The following is a 22,678-nucleotide window of genomic DNA, read 5'->3' on the forward strand; positions in this document are numbered from 1 at the left end:
GAGACAACCTGAAGTCACGTCTCGTTTCGTCTCGTGGGTAGAAGTAGGAAAAAACACACACACACAATGTTTACAGGTAAAATGAGTTGATGTTACGTAAGGTACTAATCTAAGTACTAACCTAACCTAACATAAATAACCTAACCTACCCTAAACCATCAAAAGCAGAAAATATGGGAAGAAAGTATGAATTTTAAGGAAAGAAATTTGGCCTCCCAAATTCAAAGATCTTAACCTAACCTAACCTAACCTAAATCATCAAAAAGTACGAAAATATAGCAAGAAATTGCGAAAATTAAGCTAAATATTCTGGTCCTCCAAATCCAAACATATGCCTCATTTTTAGATTTTGAATTAACTTATATACGTCACTGATCAAAAACATGGTGGTTCTGAGTTTGGTTTGCTGGCCTGCAGCTATTTCCCCCTGGATTTTGACTGTTACCACAATATAATTTTCCGTTCTCAGATTGAACAAAATTCAACTTCATTTTCTTTTAATTGCTCACATTTAGTACGCCATGTATTCATACATGCTCTTCATTTTTTTTAAAAAAAAAAAAAAAGATATATCTTGTCGCGATACCTGTTTTTTAACTCCACGCAATCAACTCATTTCTGATTCGATATATCGACGAAGTACTAGCGAATTTGATGTGGCAGCAGTTGAGCTATGTCTATTGCGTTTGTGTAAATTCTAAGAGACTTTTAAAACTATGCACGTGCCTGAAGTTGTCCCCTCATCTCTCAAAAATTACACCAAACGTCGCACATCGTTAGTGCATCGTTAATGCACATTAGTGCAGGGGCGGCTCCAGGACACGAATTCTCGGGGGGAGGGGTTGTAATACTGCTACTTACATGTTAGAGCTATTTTTAAGAGCTCCAAACCCTGGGATGGGATTTATTTACATATAAAATAAGAAAGTTTCCTGTTCTCGGGGAAGCGATCGCCCCCTGGATCCGCCCCTGCGTTAGTGCACTAAGAATAAACGTTAGTGCTATCATAATTTGGGATTTATTCAAGATTTTTGGTAGGGGGCTAACTTCATATGAAGTTAGCCCCCAGCCGTCTTTATACAGACAGATTTTCACGAAACTTATCACATCTTAGTGCATCATTAGTGCACTTAAACGCAATAAGCACTAACGTTAGGGTTATATTTTGGGATTTATTCAAGAATTTTGGTGGGGGTAAACTTTAGAAATATCAAATTCCATACAAATTGACATAGAAACATGAGATTACCGGCAATAGTTAGTGCACCGTTAGTGCACTTAAACACACTAAGCACTAACGTTAGTGGTATCAGAGTTTACGAAAAAATGAAATGAAATTTTTGAGTTTTACGTCCCACGGTTATGTCGGTTAGGCTAAAGGAGACGGTGATGATGAGATATGAATGAAATGGTGGAATGAAGAAAGTGGGAGGAAACGGGAGAACCCCGAGAAAACCCACGCGCACGGTGTTTGTCCACCACAAAGTTCACTTGGCAGGAGCAGAGTTTGAACCCGGGATACCAAGCACCAGAAGTGAATTCTCCACTACTGAACCACCGCAACCCCCTCAGAGTTTACGAGATATTCAAATGTTTGGTGGGGAGCAACTTCAGAAATATCGAATTCTATACAAATTGATGTAGAAACATGGGGTTAACGGCAATCGTTAGAGCACTTAAACGCACTAAGCATTGACATTAGTGCTAACATATTTTGGAATTTATTCAAGATGTTTGGTGAGGACCAACTTCAGAAATACCAAAATCTATACAAATTGACGGAGAAACATGGGGTTAACAGCAATGATTAGTACATCGTTAGTGTACTTAAAAGCACTAAGCATTAACGTTACTGTTATCACATTTTGGGATTTATTCAAGATTTTTGCGGGAATGCCAATTTCAGAAATATCAAATCCCATACAAACTGTTAGTGATTTCTAGAAGCACTAACGATGCACTAACGAATGGCACTATTTTTTGTTAGTGCTTAAAGAGTGGGGACCAAGTGCAAGGCCAAGTTCACGACCTCCAAAAATATTTTACTTGTAACACCTACGGTAATGTTAGGGGTTAATGCGCTAAGAAGCACTAACGATGTGCTAACGATTGCGCTAGAGGAGATCGTTAGTGCTTTTGAATTCGACGGAAATTTGACGCAATGAGAAAATCCTCATAAATTCCTTATGTGAGTTTAGTGACATGTAATTGGCCATAACTACACTAATAGTGAAGCACTAACGAAACTGTTAATGTTTCCTAGAAGCACTCACTATTTTTTGTTAACGCTTGAACTGTGGGGGCCAAGTCCACGCTGGCACCCCAAAGGTTTTTTACTTGTAGCATCTACACTAATGACGCACTAACGTTAGGGATTTGTGCACTAAGATCACTAAGAAACGAAGCACTAAGAAGCACTAACGATGAACTAATAATTGCTCTAGGAGAAGTAAGTGCTTTTGAATGTGATCGAATTTGACGCAATGAAAAATTCCCGATGAATTTGTTATGGAAGTTTCGTGACATGTAATTGGCCATATCTACATCAATAGTGAAGCATTAACGAAACTATGAGTGTTTTCTGGAAGCACTAACGATGCATTAACAAGTGGTAGTTGCTTTTCGTTAGTGCTTAAAGTGAGAGCCAAGTTCACGCTACTTCCCAAAGGTGTTTTACTTGTAGCACCTACACTAATGAAACATTACTGTTAGGTGTTGGTGCAGTATGAAGCGCTAACGATACACTAACGAATGACACTAATTTTTTCGTTAGTGCTTGAAGTGGCTGGGGCAGCGTGAACTTAGTCCCCCAAAAGGATTTATTTGTATCACCTATACTAACGAAGCACTAACGTTAGGCGTTGATGCACTAAGGGGCACTAACATGGAACGGAGGAGCATGAGGGTTACCTTCTTGAAATCTGCGTTTCATAATCTTCCCATCGAGGTATCATTCATATCCCTGTGACAATTAGGGACGTTGCCAGGGCTGCCAACGTCAAAGTCTACTAATCTTTTGAAATCCCTATCCGGCGTCTCTAGGATGATAATAACGATGATTTTTTAAAAAAAGGGGAAACGTGACGTGATGACAAATCTGATTTTACTTTCAAACTCAACGCCGCAAAATCTTTAAGAAACGACTAAAATGTCCCGGCCATCGTTTTGGTCTCAGAAGTGTGAGTGATTGGAGTTGGTATCTGCACAATTATGCGGGTGCGTCCCGAAGGGGTTAGTGTCATTTTGCGGCGCCCCCTGCTAGGGCATGATTTTTGTCATAAAAAATGTGTTTCTGTATAAATACACATATTGCAATCTTCATGACTTCATTATTTATAATCAGGTAGTTGCCAATTCTTGGTACTGTTTTATAATAATATTTTTGAAAAGAAATCAATGTAAAAAAAAAAACAGTGAAGTTCAATATTTGTCCGACTTAAAACACTATTTCCTTAAATACAAAGTTATTATTTGCTGAGCAAAACAATATATTTTTACATCACTATTTCCTATATTGTCTTTCGAGATATAATCAATATTATACTTCGCATTGTTGATATTGCTTTTCTGTTTTTATGGTTACGAACAAAAATTAGAGCGAAGGCTCTTAAAATACTATACGGTTGATTAGTGTGCATGCTCCTGAGGAAAAGTTCGATTTCAAGGCGTACGATAATTACTTAAAGGCGAATGTAAGTATACATATCATATCTGGGTATATTATACATTATACAATGTAAAATTATCAATTATTATATATTTATAATTATAAATTTTGTTATTATAGTTGCGATGTTAGTTAGTTGATTTGTAGTTTAGTATCCTTTAGTAGCACCGAGATTACATCATACGTGAAATTGCAACTTGGAATGGTGATTAAACTCAGATCTCCTTAGCTTAAGGCGTGTATACTAACAGACACGGAAAAAAATCATTTAGATTTTACAAGTCATTATTATTATTATTATTATTATTAGTAGTAGTAGTAGTAGTAGTAGTAGTAGTAGTAGTAGTAGTAATAGTAGTAGTAGTAATAGTAATAATATTAGCTCCAAAACCTTTGGTTTATCTGACAATTGCCTACACGCTAGCGACATCTCTTGCCGTCAAGTAGGAAGCAGTGCAGCTAGCGACGGCTTTTAGCGTGACTGTGAACTGTAGGGAAATAGTGACTGAGTCCTTTAGCGTTTATAATAAGGAATAAGAATATCAATATTTTCGCCGAGATGTTTATGCAACCCGTAAATTTTAAATGGCTTGAACTTGCATATTAACTTTATTATTATTATTATTATTATTATTATTATTATTATTATTATTATTATTATTATTATTATTATTATTATTATTATTATTATTATTATTATTATTATTATCAAAGCCACTATTGTTATCTGCCAAATTTTAATTTAACTCTGGGTTCTAGACTTCCAAACTATGGTATACCTTATCATAAGTCACATCCAACAATGCTATCCGTCAATCTTTTTCTCGCCAGATACCAAAGAAAAAAAGCGTTAAGGAATAGGGCGAAATGGTACTTGAAGTGGATCCAGAGAATTATGTAGATTTCAGGGCTCGATCCCCAATAGATGAAAAACAGTAAGAAAGAGTGAGATGCATTTAACAAAAGTCAAAATTCAGCATCGCAAGAATATGCTTTTATTATTCATAGTTTGCAACAGTGTTCGTAGGTTTCTTCAAGGAAATTTCCCTCAACTGACGTAACATTTTCTTTTTTCTTATCAACTTTTCCCTAGTTTTGTAAATGGAATGAAATCTTCCTGTTTTACGTCTCACGTTTATGTCGGCAAGGCTAAAGGAGACGGTGATGATGAGAAATGAATGGAATGGTGGAACGAATAAAGTGAGAGGAAACGGAAGAACCGCGAGAAAACCCACGGACACGGGGTTTTGCACACCACAAATGCCACTTGGCGCGAGCTGGGATCAAATCAGGAACCCCATGCACCAGAGGTGAACTCTCTACTACTGAGCCACCGCTCCACCTCCCTAGTTTGTGGAGTGTCCAATTCCTATGACAGAAATTATGTGATAAGATTAATTTAGCTGTATTAAAGAAAGTGTCAACCATATTTATTTTTTCCTTTATTTCTTTTTTTTTCTTCTTTTTTAACCAAAAAATATACACATGAATAAACCAGCCGACAAAGGGTGCAAATTATGATCAAACATGCACACGCACACACATTCGCACATTATTACTATTGTGGTTGACTTCCCCGCCCCCTATATAAGTTTCCTGGCGTTCAGGGTCTCCAGTAGAAGATAAAATGTTCTTACTCCGTGTGATACGATACGAAGATGAATGTATAAATGAAGCAGTGGCGCAACCAGTAATGAGTTCGGGACCCCAGGCCCCTCCCGAAACTAACCTGGCCTACTTTATGCAGCACCGTTGCAGTCAAATTTTGGTGAAATTAAAAAAAAATAATTCATTATTACTTGCCATTTGTCCAGTAACTTTAAAAATATGAAAACACACATACACGCACCGTGTGTGACGAGTGCTCTTAATCTTCATTGAAGAATGAGACATCACGTGCGAAATATTGTCTTAATAATTGAGAATTTGATTTTTTATTTTGTGATGGTAATGATAGGAATAACTAAATAATTTGTGATGGGGAGAATTCAAACTTTCAATTTTGTCCATATCAAATGGTGCAGCACGTCGTTTACGGACTACTTTACTAGGCAGTGTTTTCCCCTCCCGAAAAAAAATCCTGGTTGCGCCACTGAAATGAAGCATAGGATATGTTCACCACATCGAAAAAAAAAAAAACTTCTAAATGAAACGATACAGTGATCTGGGTGAAATGTTTACAATTAGGGACCACAGAAATAATATATATATTTCTTAAGACTTTGGGTTGTGTCAAATATTACCTCGTCCGTTTAACTAGTGAAGCGTGAAATAGACACATCATAACATTTCCTATGAACTGAAAATAATTTAAGGCGCTGTTACTGGTCCATCATATCAATAAAAAATATTTTCCTAAGATGAAGCACAAATGTAATCTCTGTTTTATCTCAGTAAAAGGCCAACTGAGTTCCCTAGAAGTAATAAATAACATTAATATGTATTAATGTTTTAAATATTAGGGGGGATAACTATGGGGAAACTTCATATTTCTCTAGGGGGGCGGGCGAAATGTTAATACAGGGTGTCTACTGGTCATGAAAGTCATGAAAGTCATGAAAAAGTCATATATTTTGCTTAGTGGTCATGAAAGCCATGAAAAAGTCCTTTATTTACCCAACTGGTCATGAAAATCTGAAATCTCAGAGTATATTTTCATACTTCATACTTTTATACCTCATACTGCATGCACTGAAACAGTTGTATCAGGTCAGTAATTGTGAGAATTTCCCCCACCAGTTAGTGCTGGCTAACTGGTACTTTACTGTCTTCCTAGCTGCTCCCCATTTCATCTTCTAGTCTCTGTAATATAGTAACAACTTTTTACTGTCCAACTTTCTGATCTGCTATTTCTTCACTTCTAAGAAATGTAAATTGTGTATTTTTGGGCCTTTAGACTTATGCAAATAATATTATTCGTTTGAGTTTGCAGATTTTAAATTTGATGATCTATTTTTTTAAAACGAATTTCTTTTATAATTTGTTTTGTCTTTGGGCAGTTCTCTGAGTGCTTAATTTCAGACAAAGTTCTGCTAGATGGATAATTATACTCAGAATTAAAACTTCAAATACAGTATAGAGTGATTCACTGGTAAGAGCAGACCCGTATTTAGGTAAGTGCTATTCTGTGCTCGAGCACAAGGCGGCAGAATTTTAGATTCTTTCTTTAAGATTCACAATAAGTGATATTTAAGATTAGCAACCCGCATAGTTCCGATGCACCACTGATGATAGGGGTTTATTATTACTAATGATAAATTTTTATCGCCATGGTCATGAAAATTTGAACAAAAAGGTCATGAAAAGTCATGAAAAAGTCATGAATTTACTTTCTGGTATTCCAGTAGACACCCTGTAATACTTGTTCCCCAAGAAGAGGTTTCAACTATACTCCATTAATATGGTAGTGAATTTAGCACACAGTTTGTGATAACCCAGCTAACTAGCCACAATTCGATGCACTGTTTCAGCGGACACTTTTAGAAACTCTTTGACGAGTACAGTTATTGCGAATCGGCAATTGGATCGTACTTTCTCGTTAACACGTTCCATCAGATCGCCCACCTCCCTGAACACTAGGCCTTCCACCACGCTGATCATCATGAATATTTGGACGCCCTTTCCGAAACTCTGCACTATTGCTTAACCGTTTTACTCACTACCCTAACAGCACAATTACATACACAATTACATGGCATGCCTATCATGTTCGCTCAGGTACATGGGAATGTGTCCAGTATGTGCCTTATATACTTCTGAGAAAGAAATCATATTGATGACAAGTGATAGTCGCAGTCTACTTCCGCCCCTAGGCACATGCCTGACATGTACCTGAGGAACGTGCCTAGTATGTTCTAGTTATGTTCCCCATGCCGTAATCGTCAATGAACCACAAAATTAATCCCCCAAAATATGTTAAATCGCCTATATGCGTAATGTGTATACATTAAGACGAGTCTAAAAAACACTTTAAACAAGTAAAAAGAAAGTGCTCCAGGCCGGGCGCGAAACACCAACCTTAGAATTACTGGCCGCGTGCTCTACTGACTTGACCAGGGAGACGATAAAGCATGGCGCTTGTAGAGGAATGAATTCTTGATGTCTTTTGAATTTGGCTAATTAGAGTGCTCCTTTAACCGCGTATATTCGATGATAACCGTTTGGGATAAGATAAAATCTACTAGCCATGTAATTTTATAACAAAATGACGAGTGTCTATTGACTTTATTTCATGGTTCTTCCATATTCACATTCAAATGATAGGTGACAGTTTCCCTCTAATAAAGTTGATGCGTTTGTTGCTTCTACTACACAATCGCTTAGAAAAAGAAGCAACAAATACATCAAATGTGAGAGATGAATTTAGAACACCTAAATGTAGCATACCAAGCTACCTAAAAAGTAGCTGGGACACCTAAATGGTACATGCCTAGCACATCTTGTACTGTTAGGGTATCGTCGGTCCGTAAATGGTACACAATTCCTTATGAATGTTAGCTGCATCCTGTCCTTTGTCGTTCAGAAATAGTATGACAGATGCAACTTCACATTTTACGGCTTTGTACAGGGTCGTAAGTAGTGGGGGGAAGGAGGGGCAACTTCCCCCTTGGGAAGCTCCCCGCCGTTCGAGGGGTCCCACTTTAAGACAAAATTTCCTTACTCCATGTACGATACGAACATGAAATTATAAATGAAGCATGAAACAGGTTCACTACATGCACTAAAACAGCACAAAAAGGTAAATAAAACAAAAATGAGTCGTGGGCCCACTTCAGTAAAAAATGTCTACTATTGGGTCTCTAGAAATATTTCTTCGTATGGCTTTAAGATTTGTCAATATTGTCCCCTTAATTAATTTGTCATGCATAGAACGTGTCCAGGGGTGTATGAGAGGGCCCACAGGCTCAGGGGACCCACAAAGAGTAAGAGAAAGATGGAGAGAACGGGCCTATTTTCTACTTTTGCGGAAGGGTCCAAAAAACTTTTTCTAGGGGGCCCAAATATTAATGCTTGTCCTCCCCTTTAGAAAAATCAAAGTTACGGCGCTGGTTTTGTATTACGGCAGCAATCACCTCTTACTACTGCTGCACTTACTGATTTCATTTATATCTACTGGGATTTCTTACTTCCTAAGCTGAGTGTGGTCATTTCTATTAAGAGAATTCGTTTATGGTTCCACTAACGGTTACTATTTTTTTTAAATAGCGTTTATGTCAAGTTACTTTGTGTAACAGGAAAAGAATATAAAGCAACAACGATTTTGGCCAGAAAAAAGAGAAAATAGTATCTGCATCTCCAAAAGAGTGTAATACAGGGTGGTCCGAAAGTGGGCGTACCCCCCTTTAATTTCAACAGTATAGTCTTAGTTATGGGGACCACAGCTAAATGTATGTACACAGTTACCTTGAAGTCTTGAGAGTCACAAACCTCGGTATGATCACCATCCATGTCGTAACGCAGCTGAATTCTGCGCCTAGTTCTCGCAGATGTTTTGCGAAGATACTCCGGAGTCACGACGGTGAAGGCGTGTTCCACACCTGCTCGTAATTCCTGCATTGTGTGATATCGAGTGTTTCTTACTTGTTGCTTTATGAAACCCCAGAGAGCATTGTCTAGTGTCGTCAGATCAGGACTTCTTCGAGGCCAGGTAAAGGGAGCTGATGAAGATGTACAACCTCTTCCAATCCAGGGGCCAGGAAACGTCTGATTGAAGTAATTACGCACGTGAATCACAAAGTGCGCTGGTGTTCCATCCTGCTGTAACAATGTTGCCTGACAATGTCAAGGAATGTTACCAGACAATGCCAAACAATGTTACCAAACAAATATGGATAAAACCTAAAACCGTCAGAAAACATCAATTAGGGATACACCCACGTCCGGACTACGCTGTACTCTTGAGCAGAGTATATCTGATCACACTATGCTAAGATTTGGTTTCAAATGTTAAACGTAGTGACACGATGCTATTTGTGTTTCTTTAAATATATTCATTAATCTGAGTCTGTTTATTTAGTTAATTAGATAAAGAAATGGATAGTAGAGAAGACTGGGAAAACATGTGGCGCAGCTACAGAAGGCATTGGCGAGGACCTCCTACGTTGGTTGACTGCATTCAGTGTATTCGCCAAATGATCATCGTGGCGAGAGGCAATGTAGTTACGTTCTATCTTGCGGAACGCCTTGTAGTAAGTTCACATTCTTTAATTAAGTATATTAAACTATCATATTGTGTGAAATCTAGTTTCCAGTTTTTGTAGCAAATAATAATTTATTGTAAAATACGTTTGGTCTAATGTCTTATATCTCCCGCATTTGCTTTTCATACAGTCAACGCTGCTCGCTAGGCATAAGAGAATAAACAACCGTTTCAAACGATACAGCAACAGTGTATCCTCATGGTATTTTCTATATGGCATTGATTGAAACAATGCTGCTGACTGGAGGAACATTTTTATTCAGGAACTCGCCAAGTAACCTTCGTAAAAACCCGCTAAGCTTGATTTACTGTCCTGGAGTTGACGATCTCTGATTTGCTCCTATTTCTAATCAGGAAATAATGAAATGTGGAGTTGCGTAAATTCAGAACAAAATTTGTGTTTTAGTTTGTGATATAATTGGCATAACGTATATTACGGTATTTCTTGTCGCATATTTTCATTTTGCTGCAATGTCAATTTTGTAAATTTATTTCATAATTTGCTATGAATTCAAGTCACTTTCATTACATTGTTATTAGTAGAGTAAAATATGCGATTTGATTCGGAATTAATTGCAACATAAATGACTTTACCGCCAAACGATACTCTTCAATATCCCATACCTGCCATCTAAATGTGAGGGAAAAAATCACAATCCTGATATTTCTGGCAGGAACGATCTGTTGGAAGAGGAACTAAAAAAAAAAAAAAAAAAGTTTCAGTTTCTAATCATTGTTTCATAACGTGTTATACCTCTTTCAAAGTTTATGAATCATATATTTAGAATATATATAGAATATGCACCTACGTTCTCAATGTAGAATAAAATGACGACGAAAATTGAAAAATAAATAAATTTTAAAATATATTATTAACTATTTAGCTCTTGGAACATTGTCGCTATGACTATAAGAGCTTCAAATCGATTGAAGATCATTTGTCATTATACCTCTCTCAACATAAACAGAAATATCTGATATACGACAAATAGATTGAAATTTTGTTATTGTTCTGGTTTTTTGTGTGATTTGAACGTTGACAGCCAATCGTCCGAAGCCGGCCATAATTCGTAGATTAATTGCAACATAAGTTGTTTTAGTACGAAACTGTAAAATCTTATAAAATAATATTTAGGGTAACGTATGAAAAATTCTCTCTCCAAATATTGACCACGCATGACACTAATATCAAAGTTCCAGTACAAATCATTGTGGTTCCTGCTACTTTGATTTCTACTGCTTTCTTCCAAGACATTCTTCGTCTGTGTACTCTATTTAAACGAATTCGGCAGGATGGTAACTCTGACAGTGGCCCATATACGCTGGTGAAGTAAACATCATTTCCGCTTCCTGTTCAGCCAGCTGGTTACAAACAAACCAGCTTTGAGCGGTTTATATGAAGAAGTTTACATGGTACTCGCCTATGAAAATGATTTGTTTCGTTTTCGGATATAACCGTAACAGTTTAAGAGGTACTCCCATGCGCAAAAAATATTGCGCGTATACTGTAACTCACAATTTTTCGCAGTTATTCCATTTTCCATATGTTTATTGGTAAAATTCAGTTATTAGTACTTGGAGATAATAGAAAGCAATCCATCTAAGGAGATATTTCCAAAAAATATAATAAAATAATAAAAATATAAGCAAAAAACAAAATTATGTTCGGTTTTGTGTATACTGGCAATAATGTTTTCGAGGGAATTTTTGGAGTAGCACAGCACGATTGCAGAGGGAATAACAAGATTAGTAGGAGAACAGCTGAATCAAGGAACTGGAAATTGGAGCAAAATATTGCATTTATTGGCTTAAATCTAGGGTGTAAATTGTCTGCTAAATATAAATTAGCTTCTGTAAGCAAAATATTATACGGAAAATATAAACAAAGAGAAAAACTGTTGTCTTAAGTTTGGAAGTGACATGCTCTATAGCCATGAGCATTTATTTCGTAAGAAAAAGCTAGGCAACGGTAGAAAATCTGTGTGGGCAAGTGGGTAGAGTGACGGACTAGTAATTCTTATACTGTTTTGACACCAGATCGAATCCCAGCCGGTCCTGTTCAATTTTTTTTTCTTTACAAAACATTGTAGAAAGTGTATAATTTTTATGTTAATAAGAAACGAAATAATATAATAATGAAATAACTTTTTGTTTTTCTGATGACGTATTTATTCAGAATTAGCTTACTATTTATTACTAATAGCGATTGTTTTTAGTTTATGGTATGGTATGCTTAACCGTTCCCTCTCCGTTTTTACACAGCTTCAACTCACTGCGAGTGTCTGTGAGTCAGGAACAGAAAAAAACAAAACAAGAGCAACCTGGAGCTTTACACACAGCGTGAGGAACACAGTCACAGCGATAGCTCGTTGTCATGAAGAAGAAAACTGTTCTAGTGTTTCCGTGTGTGTGTTTCTTTTTAAAGTATTGACTCTCTCTCTCTCTCTCCTTTTGTTTCATATCCACAAGTGCAACAAATGCAAGTCTGTGTGAAAAAAAATCATGAGTGCATTCTTTAAACAAAACTAAATTTTACAGCTCTCTTTGTGAGGAACGCGAATGCTTCCAAAAGATGCCATGAATATTAACTATAATCGTACCGAATTATACAGTAGCGTGAAAAACTGATAATAAAATGATGTAACATGCATAAGCTTTTTTTTTTTAGAGTAACCACACATTAAACATAACAAATTAAATTTTTGAGATTACAAATTATCACATTACGTGTCGGTGTAGGCCTATTCGTTTTCACATTCGAGCGACGAAAAAAGAAAGTGTGGTGATAGTTATAAAAACCGAATACCAGATTTCAATAAATTCAAGTTACATGGCTCCTACATAGCGAAAAAAATGATTTTTCGATGTCTGTCCATCTATTTGTCTCTCGGTTCGTCACGCTTTTACACGCACTCAAATAGAGGCCATACTGTTCAACGTATCTGCACCGAATTCTAGACATAACGTTTTAGTAACATAATATCTTTCGAATTTTATGTCCTTCGACACCTAAAAGCAAGGGTAATTTACTGAAGGATTAAAATTTAAAATAATTCAATTTTCTCAAATAAAAAAAAAGCTGTGACGATTTTATTTACTTTTGATAAATATATATTTTATTCACAAATCTCCACCACATATGAATAATTTTTCTGAAAAAATATATATGGTGTAATTTACTGTATGGTATGCGTTCTTTTTGCACAATTTTCTCAACCACATTTCATAAATAAACGTATCATTAATTACCTAACAATATGTCAACTCGTTGGAAGGAGTAGCTTAATCTTAGGGTGAGCTTTCCCCCGATGGTTTTCCCATTAACGCCTCAGGCAATTTTGTTCATATTTCGTAAAGAAATATTTCATTAATAAACTAACATAGAGCATAAATAGTTTATTCCGATAACATACAGAACAAGTGGTTTTCTCAAGGGTTGATTTTTTTTTTGGACAATTGTCTCAGTTATTACTGAAATTTCTATTTTTACTGAAATTTGTTCTAATTTCAGTAAAAATATTTTCTGTAATAATCTTACAATATGGTATAATTCGCTTGTTCCGAAAAGAAAAATCCAAAAGAGATAGTTTACTTTGACAGTGAAATTTTTCCCGACGATTTGCTTAAAAATTACTCGATATACTGTCAAAATTACAGATAGAAGAGTTTACCTTTGGGGGTAAGCTTTTGCCGATGACCTTCCTAAAAACAACTCAGGAGATGTTTGTTGTTCATATTTTATAAATACATATTACATAAATAACCTAGCTATATGGTATAATTCCCTCATCCGGAAAATCTAGAAATGGTATATTACTTTTGACAGTAAGTTTTACCCTGCGATTTTCTCAAGAACGATTCAGGCGATTGTGTTCGTATTTCATAAATAAATGTTTTATGAAAACACTAACAATATAGCATAGCTCGTTTATACTGAAAAGATCCACAAGGGATAATTTATTCTTGGGGGTGACTTTTTGCATAATTTTCTCAGAAATTAGTCAGACGCTTTTGCTTATAGTTCACATACAATTATATCTTTAATAATTCTAATATATGGATCAAGTTATTTCTAACGGAAATATGACCAATGGGTACTTTACTTTTGGGCCTGAAGTTTCTTCTAGCAAAGTTTTCCAAAACATTATTTTATTCGCAATTTCCCAAATAAATGTATCAATAACAGTTGCAGCCTAACATAAGTCAGTGTAAAATATTCGAGCGAGAAAGTACAGTGCGTTTACTCCGTACCCTTTCTTAAATATATTTTTAAATGTTACACCTAATCACAATTTTCCGAACAAAATCGAAACTTCTTTTTAAATGTGCCTTGTTGTGGTCAAATGGTTCAAGTGCATTGGTTCTGGATTAGATTTCCATTGAGAGCTAGTGTATCTTCATCCAAGAGATGTGACACGTCGGTGCAAAGAAGAAAGTGTTTAAATAAGCCTAACCAAGCTAATCAACAAAAGAAATAATTTAATGTTACGAAATTATCGTAGAAACGTTGTTAATATTAGGTAGGTTCGACTGGAATGTCCAAACAATTGTCAATTCCAAAGGTCTTTGTTTTCGTCCGGCGGGAGCTCATGTGGTTCGGATTTCACGTTAATCAGTAGGTCCACGTCTCATATAGCCTCGCTGCTGAAAGGGACGATAAACTCAAAATCACATCACACATCTTTGTTTTAGCTCATAAATGTCTCTGTTCATAAGCTCCTTAGTGGTTAGCGTACGCGCCTTTGGCATGGAAGACCCGGCTTCGATTCCCGGCGAGAGCTCACGTGGTTCGGAGTCCACGTTAATCAGTAGGCCGACGTCTCATATAGCTTCGTTGCTGAACGAGACGTTAAACTCAAACTCAATGTCTTTATTCATAAATGTCTTTGTGTGTGGTTTTTCATATACGTGGCATGGACATTAAATTTTGATTTCTACGCCATATGTATCTAATTACATACACACCTATAGAACGAACACAACCAACTTGAAATATCTACATTGTTTGCGTATGGAAAATAATCACGCTCTACTGTACAGGACAGCCGTGTGTATGGAATTCCATACACATGGCAATCAACGTATTAAGAAATGTATAATAATAATAATAAACAGAAAACGATACGATCACTTACATAATTTATAAATATAAGTTAACATTTAATAAGCATATAACTGCAATGGAATTAAGTTGTTTTTCTCTCTCCCTGAACGCTACAGCCCTTATTGTTCTAACGCGTAGAAGAGAACTTGTGGCACCCACGATTTGGGGCGGTGTGTGGTCACAACTTGGTATCCCTTTGTTGTTAGTCCTAGCTTTCTAGACGGATGCAGTTATTACCGGTAGAATATACAAGCAAATTGACTTTTGTATTACTATTAAAGTAAATAATTACACTCATTCCTTCAATGTGATACTTGTGGTTGCTTAACCGTATACAGACAGTTGATCCATGGAAAAATCGTTAATAATAATAATAATAATAATAATAATAATAATAATAATAATAATAATAAATAACAGGAACTCGACAAATATTCTTGCAAATAATAGGAAAAAGTTTGCGTCACACTGTTCACTTTGCTGGACACACCAGTGTGGCGCGTTATACCGATTGTGGCACACTGGAATATAGGGTATGTTTTTTTCCAACTATTCCAACTGCTTCAATTGAAATGGATCTATAATAATAAGAGAATGAATTTAGTCTTCTTACCCTTCAATTTAGAAATATGGTTCGCGAGAATTTCATAAAAGAATAATATACTCAGAATTGTATATAGTAGTTTGTTTTATTCGAAATTACATACTTCCTGCAACTGTTTTTTGATTGAAATGATTTGAAAAGAAATTTTTAAGTTTTATGTCCCACGATTATGCCGGATAGGCTAAAGGAGACAGTGATGATAAGAAATGAATGAAATGGTGGAATGAAAAAAGTGGGATAAAACGGGAGAACCTCGAGAAAACCCACACACTCAGTGTTTGTCCAGCACAAGGTTCACTTGGCGCGAGCATAGATCGAACCAAGGACTCCATGCACCAAAGGTGAACGCTCTACCACTGAAACACCGTGGTCTCTGAAATTACTTATGGAACTACCGAGAACTATGCTGTAATATTTGAATGTGCTTCAAGTTTACAATAATTAGTTTAGTTAAATTCATTATTAACAACTAAATAATTGCATTCATTATTAACAGGTAAATGCTGCTGATGCAAAGACTTAAATCTAGCGATACCGCGAGCGTAAGTATTAAACAGAGGGATTTTAAAGGGCCCCCTGAGCTGGGAGCCCTGGGCTCCATTGGCTCCGCCCTTAATCCGCTAATGCCTATAGATTATAAATTAAAGGGGACGGGCCGGGTCCGTTCTAAAAATTCCGGCCCGTGCAGACCTCTAGCTCCTGTGTATATGCTATCTGAAAATACAGTAGAGTTTCGCTTATCCGACATAAAACAGGCAGGCAGAACGCCGGATAATATGGATGTGTTAAGGAAAGATCTATAAAAAGTCAAACTATGATATAATTTTACATATTGCGCATCTAATTATCATCTTTGCAAGAAACAAATATAATGCATTGACTCAGTGACGTATCCAGCGTGAGGTCCTGGAAGCTGTCCCTTACCAAACTTCAAGCACTTTTTAATAAACCTACTTTTTCCCTTTTGAGTTTTTTTTTATTTTCTTATTTATGTCAGATTACTTTGAGTCAGTGTCCAAACTGTGGACAATGCGTTGTTGTTATAATTCTAACTAGTAACACTTCCCAAGTGTAACACTCCGATTTTGATAAAATTTGGCAGGTAGACACTATACATAAAATAAACAAATAAGTGCTTTTTTACTTTTTTTGCTGAAAAACGGTTTTAGGGGGCAAAAGCCCTCACCCAAAATTTTGAAAGTTGACACTCGAAAGGCAAAAACAAGTGGACCAAAGTGAACGAAATTGTGAACAGATATTGCGGACATAAAATTAGAGAATACGTGTTTTGTATTTTCTTGGAAAAAACGGTTAGGTGGGGCACAGATCCCTCCAAACCTTTGATCATGAAATATCAAAAGTGCTAATAACAGTATGTCAGAAGTGCCTAAATTTACATGAAGAATTGGAACAAAACTTTGTGTTAGGACAATAAGCAAAAAATAAACAAATTCGGCTTTTTTATTTCCTGCGAAAAAACGGTTTTAGAGGACAAAAGGTCCCCCGAATGAATTTTGAAATTTGACGCAAGAAAGGCAAGAAAAAATGTACCGAACTGAATGAAATTGTTCACAAATGTTGTAGAGGTAAAATGAGGAAATACGTGCTTCGTATTTTCCTGAAAAGAGAAAAATACCTTTTGAGTGGACCGAGGCGTTGAGTGTCGGAAGGATTGGACCGAAGCGAATGAAATTGTCTGTAGATATTGGATATGAAAAATAAAGCCTCTCGTGTTTCACAAGTGTCTCCATCAGATTTCTTCAAATTTGGCAGATCAACATCAAGAACAAACAGTATAGCGTATTTTGTAGTATTTCACGAGGCAACTTTAACCCTTACAATGTTTTTCCGCATAAACAAAAACACGTGCCGATTAATTTCCTGTTTGCTGTTGATGTGCCAAAATTGATAGGGACATCTTTAAAACACGAAAGTCCTTATTTTACATACAGTCTATACAGTAGGAATGACTAGATTTGTCAACGACAATAGATTTTATTGCCCCCTTAATTGCTTTTATGACTGTATACATTTGATGTCAATATGGCCGTGTCGGCCTTGGAGAGACCGGCCCCGGGCTTGGGGGAGGTTTCTGGGGGAAGTGGTTTTATTAGTTGTGCAATAGAGGTTGTTTGGAAAAGTGGAATGACCTTCTTTCTTGTTGAAACACGCTCCTATACGTTTCTTGAATCAAAATTATAATCAAATTAGAATTAAAACCATGATTTAGATAATTAGAGCAATGGTATACGGCTTTGAATGCGATCCAACACGATATTTGATTGAGGATACGGCTTTGAACGCTGTTCCTAGCTTTAAACATAATTTAATACATTTCTTGAATCGAAATTATAATCAAATTAGAATTAAAACTATGATTTAGATAATTAGAGCAATGGTATACGTCATTGAACGCGATCCAACACGATTTTGATTGAGGATACGGATTTGAACGGTGTTCTTAGCTTTAAACATGAACCTATACGTTTCTTGAATCGAAATTATAATTAAATTAGAATTAAAACTATGATTTAGATAATTAGAACTTCAGTATATGGCTTAAAACGCGGTCCCTAGCTCCATCAAGTTTTTCCCCATTAATTTAATTATGATCTGACTTGTAAAGCTCGTAACTAATTGAACACTCTTATTTGAACTACAAAATTATGAATAATGAATATGATTACACCCTTTAAGCTCCAATGTTTAGCAATGATTTTTAATGGTACTTTGTTTTACGGAGTAAAGTATTAAGATAGGAAAAAGGAAGGAAAGGAAGAAATATTTATTTATTTTCATTTATTTTTTGTTGCGAACTGCACTTCTTTCGTTTAGCTTGCGTGGTTCTTAAATGACAGACTTAACTTTGCTATTTTTCAGCGTTGCTCAGTACAAAATTCGCAGATACGCAAGGTCCTGTGTTCTCTCCAACATCCATTGCAATACTGAGGGTGAAGAATGAAGTTCAGTTTCTCACACCCTATGCAAACAACCTTGCGATATGATTGGCCAGGAAAAACCAGTTTGCTCCGCCTTCAATGTTTAACCATGGGAGATAGATACCTGCCAATCATTTCCTCTAGTTTGAGTGAACGGGAGAACCCACCCTTCCCCCCGCCTCTCTTTGGACTCATCTTGTGTGAACATGCTTATACCCTCTCTCCCCACCCCGGACAACTGACATACATTTCTTGTCCCCACCCTTCCCCGCCTCTCTTTGGCTTCATCTTGTGTGAACAGGTTTTTACCCTCTCCCGCCCCGCGACAACTGACATGCATTTCTTGTACAAACCACTTCTGGTGGATGGTTCTGGAAACAACAACCTTTCCCCCGCCCACTACCCTGTTGGGACAAACAAACAGGGTGATGGTACCAGACTGTCCTTGGATTTAATGTTGATAGCCTCATATTGAGTTTGCAAACAACACACAAAAAAGAACCTGTAGAATTGTTTCTGTGTATTGCCACATACAATAATTGTCCTGTTCTTTTCGGCAAAATACAAGTTATTGAAACAGATGTTGAAAATGATAGCTATATAGCTTACTGAATAAAGCCGGAATTTTAAAATCTAGGAACATTGTCGCCTGAACCCAGCTAACGAATTTTATTGCTTGGTAAACAACTATTGCCGTGAAAAATACGACAATTTGGCGTCTTTGAGGTACGAATTCAGACATGCTGGCGATGTTTTTCAAGCTTTAGGCATTGTGTGAAAATTCCCTGGTATTACCTCTATAGAAAAAAGAAGGAAAAATATTTCCTTCGATTCGGCAAGAGACCAACAAAGGAATTCTTTTCTGCTTCTTTGCAGAGTGAGGCAATGCTGTATTACAAGGCAAATTCATTTACTTTATTTTTTTTCTCCACCTATTCTATTTCCCTTATGTTAATGAATAAATAAAAAATATATTATATAAGTGCAGTATACATGTCTTCTATTGACAATCTTGCTCGCGAAGGCTTCTACGTTGCTTCTTTAAAGTGTTTTTCTGGATTTTTTTCTGTGTCTTGTTCAAAGAAGAAGATATTATATTCAAGTAAGTTTTATATCATTATAATTGATTAGATATATTTGCATAAGTATCGAATGGTGGGACTCCCCTAGAAAATTAACACATATTGTTTTTCTTATGAAAATAATTAACACAGTGTAGAAACGAACTAAGAGTTTGCCAATATGTTTTAACTTGTGGGGGAGCATAGCACCCCCAAACAGGGGAACCGCGTCTGACTTATATTGCCGTCCGTGTTTACCGAAAACCGGGGGAACCATACATGGTGGGGCATAGTGCCCCAAACCTGTGGGGGAACCGCGTCTGACTTATATCGCCTTCCGTGTTTACCGAAAATCGGGGAGCCGTGCATGGGGGCATAGTGCCCCAAACAGGGGAACCTCCCATGACTTATATTGCCTTCCGTGTTTGCCAAAACAGGGGAACCATACATGCGGGGCATAACGCCCAACAGGGAAAAGCTAGCTTCCTGAACGGTCACCACGAAGGAACGAAATATTTGCTTTTTTTTAAAATTGTTTGAATACTATGTTTGAGTTTTGATTCCGTTTCGGTTGCGTTTTTTTTTGGACAAGTTGACCACAGGAAAGAGTGAAGAATGGAACTAGCATTATTATTATAGTTAAGAATATGTGGGGACACGAAAAATATCTTGGCAGTGTTAATCTTTTTAGAGAAAAATGCATGGTGGCATCCCTTAAGAACCGTCAATGACGGACTTTACGGCAAAAATCAAGTGTGCAATTTCTTTGAATCTTTATAACTGAAATTGTGATTAAACTGAATTGCGTACTGTCCAATATTTTTGATGGTAGATTTTATATAAATACATTGTGTCTGAATGATTTGTCATGAATCTGTATTCATATTGGGAAGTCTATTCGAAAATAAGCAATTTACACATAAAGAACACTTTTAGAACACATACATATTCAATATTTACTACAGATAATGTTCAAAATATATTGTTTAGTGTAAAATAATTAAGTTCAACAGAAAAGATAGACATTTGTTTTGCTTGTATCCCTAATATTTAGAAAATCAGTCATTATTAAGTGCACAGATGTATTCACAAAGTGTTCAGAACTGAACAAAAAAGTGTTCAGAACCGAGAAAAAAGTGTTTTAATGTGTTTTCATACTGAAAAATGTACTTATATAAAGAGTTCTTAGTTGTAGTGGATGCAATTTTCCAAGATACATGTGGATATTGCAATTTTTACGTAAATGTGTAGACTTTTCTTTCCCACAGTTAGACTCCAAAGAAAAGAACTACGTTCATTGATTCATTTTGGATCATAGCAGCGGACTTTTCCCTTTGAATTCGTGTTAGAATAGCTTGTTCATCACGAAACGTAGTGAATACTCAAATGGATATTTTTCCAAGACATGACGAATAAACGAATGTAATTAAGTGAGAGAAATTTAAGCTAGATGTTCTTTTATTTCTGAATAAGTGTTGGGAATATATTTGAAAAATATAAGAAATATGAACTTGCGTATTTTTAACATGTGTTGCAGTATTCAGAATTCTAATCATATGGTAGTCGCATCCTTTTTGTACATACTAACTCTATATTAAGCAAGGTAATGAGTGAGAAAAATAAATATTGGCTTTGTAAATGAAATGAAATACGAAATATCTTGTTAGGGGGTGCAGAAAGAGAATCCAATGCAGTGTGAACGCGCTCTGTTGCGTGGAGGAAGAGGGACTATACCCGGAGTGAATTCCCCCTCATAACTTTTCAATTACTGAATGCACTCCTTTTGCGTAGAGAAAAGAGGCTATACAGGTCTTTTAAGAGTAATGCCTCCCATTACTGAACGTTACTTGTTTTATACATGGATTTCGCAGTGAGGCAGTAGGATTTTAATGTAAACGTATGCAGCAGTACTAGTAGAGGGGGTCATCCCCCTGAAAGACTGGGGTTCATACCCCAGAAATGATGTGGTACCGCACCACTTAAGTAAATACTCGTTCTGTCACTGAAAGACATGGGTTTATATTCCTTATTTAACCCAATAGTTTTACTTATACTTGCTTGATTTTCAATACTTTGATAGAATATTAAGACCAACAGAATATACAAGCATGTGCTATGGTTTATTACACAATGAAAACATATATACTATACTCACCTGAGAAATATACGGAACTTTGTCACACACGCGTCAGCACTGCGGGACTTTCAACGCACAACTAATCTTTAATTATGACTTTTGCCGATAGGTGTCACTACTAGTTCTATTAAAATAGTATTAAATCACTATTGCTAATGTACTGGTTCTGATTTTTTTTCTTGGAAACATATTGGTAGTATTACTATAAAAAAGTATAAGGAATCCGCAGACATAGTGTTTGTTCAGTTGGCATGACCTAGGATTGAACTACATACCCCCTAAACATATGAAGTGAACACCTTAACCACTTTTTTTTTAAATAAATAAATAAATAATTTTGTTTGAATTCTGTTTATAGCATCAAAATTTTGCTTGTTATGTTGTTGGAGTGGACTCATATAAGTTTTTATCGGGATTGAGATATAGGATTTTACAAGTGCAAGAGTTTTTGCGGGTGAATTAGATTTATCTTTTATACGATGATGAAAGATTGATTTGATTTTATATTTCCGATCTCTAAACATTTTAACCTGTGAGATCAGACAACTCCCAGCAAGCATACTATTCGGGAAAAAGAGGGAAATTAGGTATCACGCAAGGCATTTGTCTGGTGTAAATGAGAAAAACATTATTATTATTTTTGACTAAATGCCCCGCCGGTAATTGGACCAGAACCGTTTGCTTTGAATGCGTTTCGGGGTACGTCCGCGTCGCGACACCTTATACCAGAAATTGTGCCCGGGACCGCTTACATTGAAGAACGCAAAAAGCGAAAGCAAGTACGCTACACGGAACCACCCGCATTAAAGCCAAAACGCGTTAGCGACTACGCTGTGAGGGAACACTAGTTCCCCTACCGGGAATTGAACCCGGGGATGCTCGCACCGAATGCAAGAACGTTACCGATTATATTGTGAGGGAACACTAGATTTGATCTTAAGTTATCGGTACGTTTAGCTTTGGGTTT

This window comes from Thermobia domestica, chromosome 10 (genome assembly GCF_964235325.1).
Source record: "Thermobia domestica chromosome 10, izTheDome1.hap1.1, whole genome shotgun sequence".
NCBI classification, from domain to species: Eukaryota; Metazoa; Arthropoda; class Insecta; order Zygentoma; family Lepismatidae; genus Thermobia; species Thermobia domestica.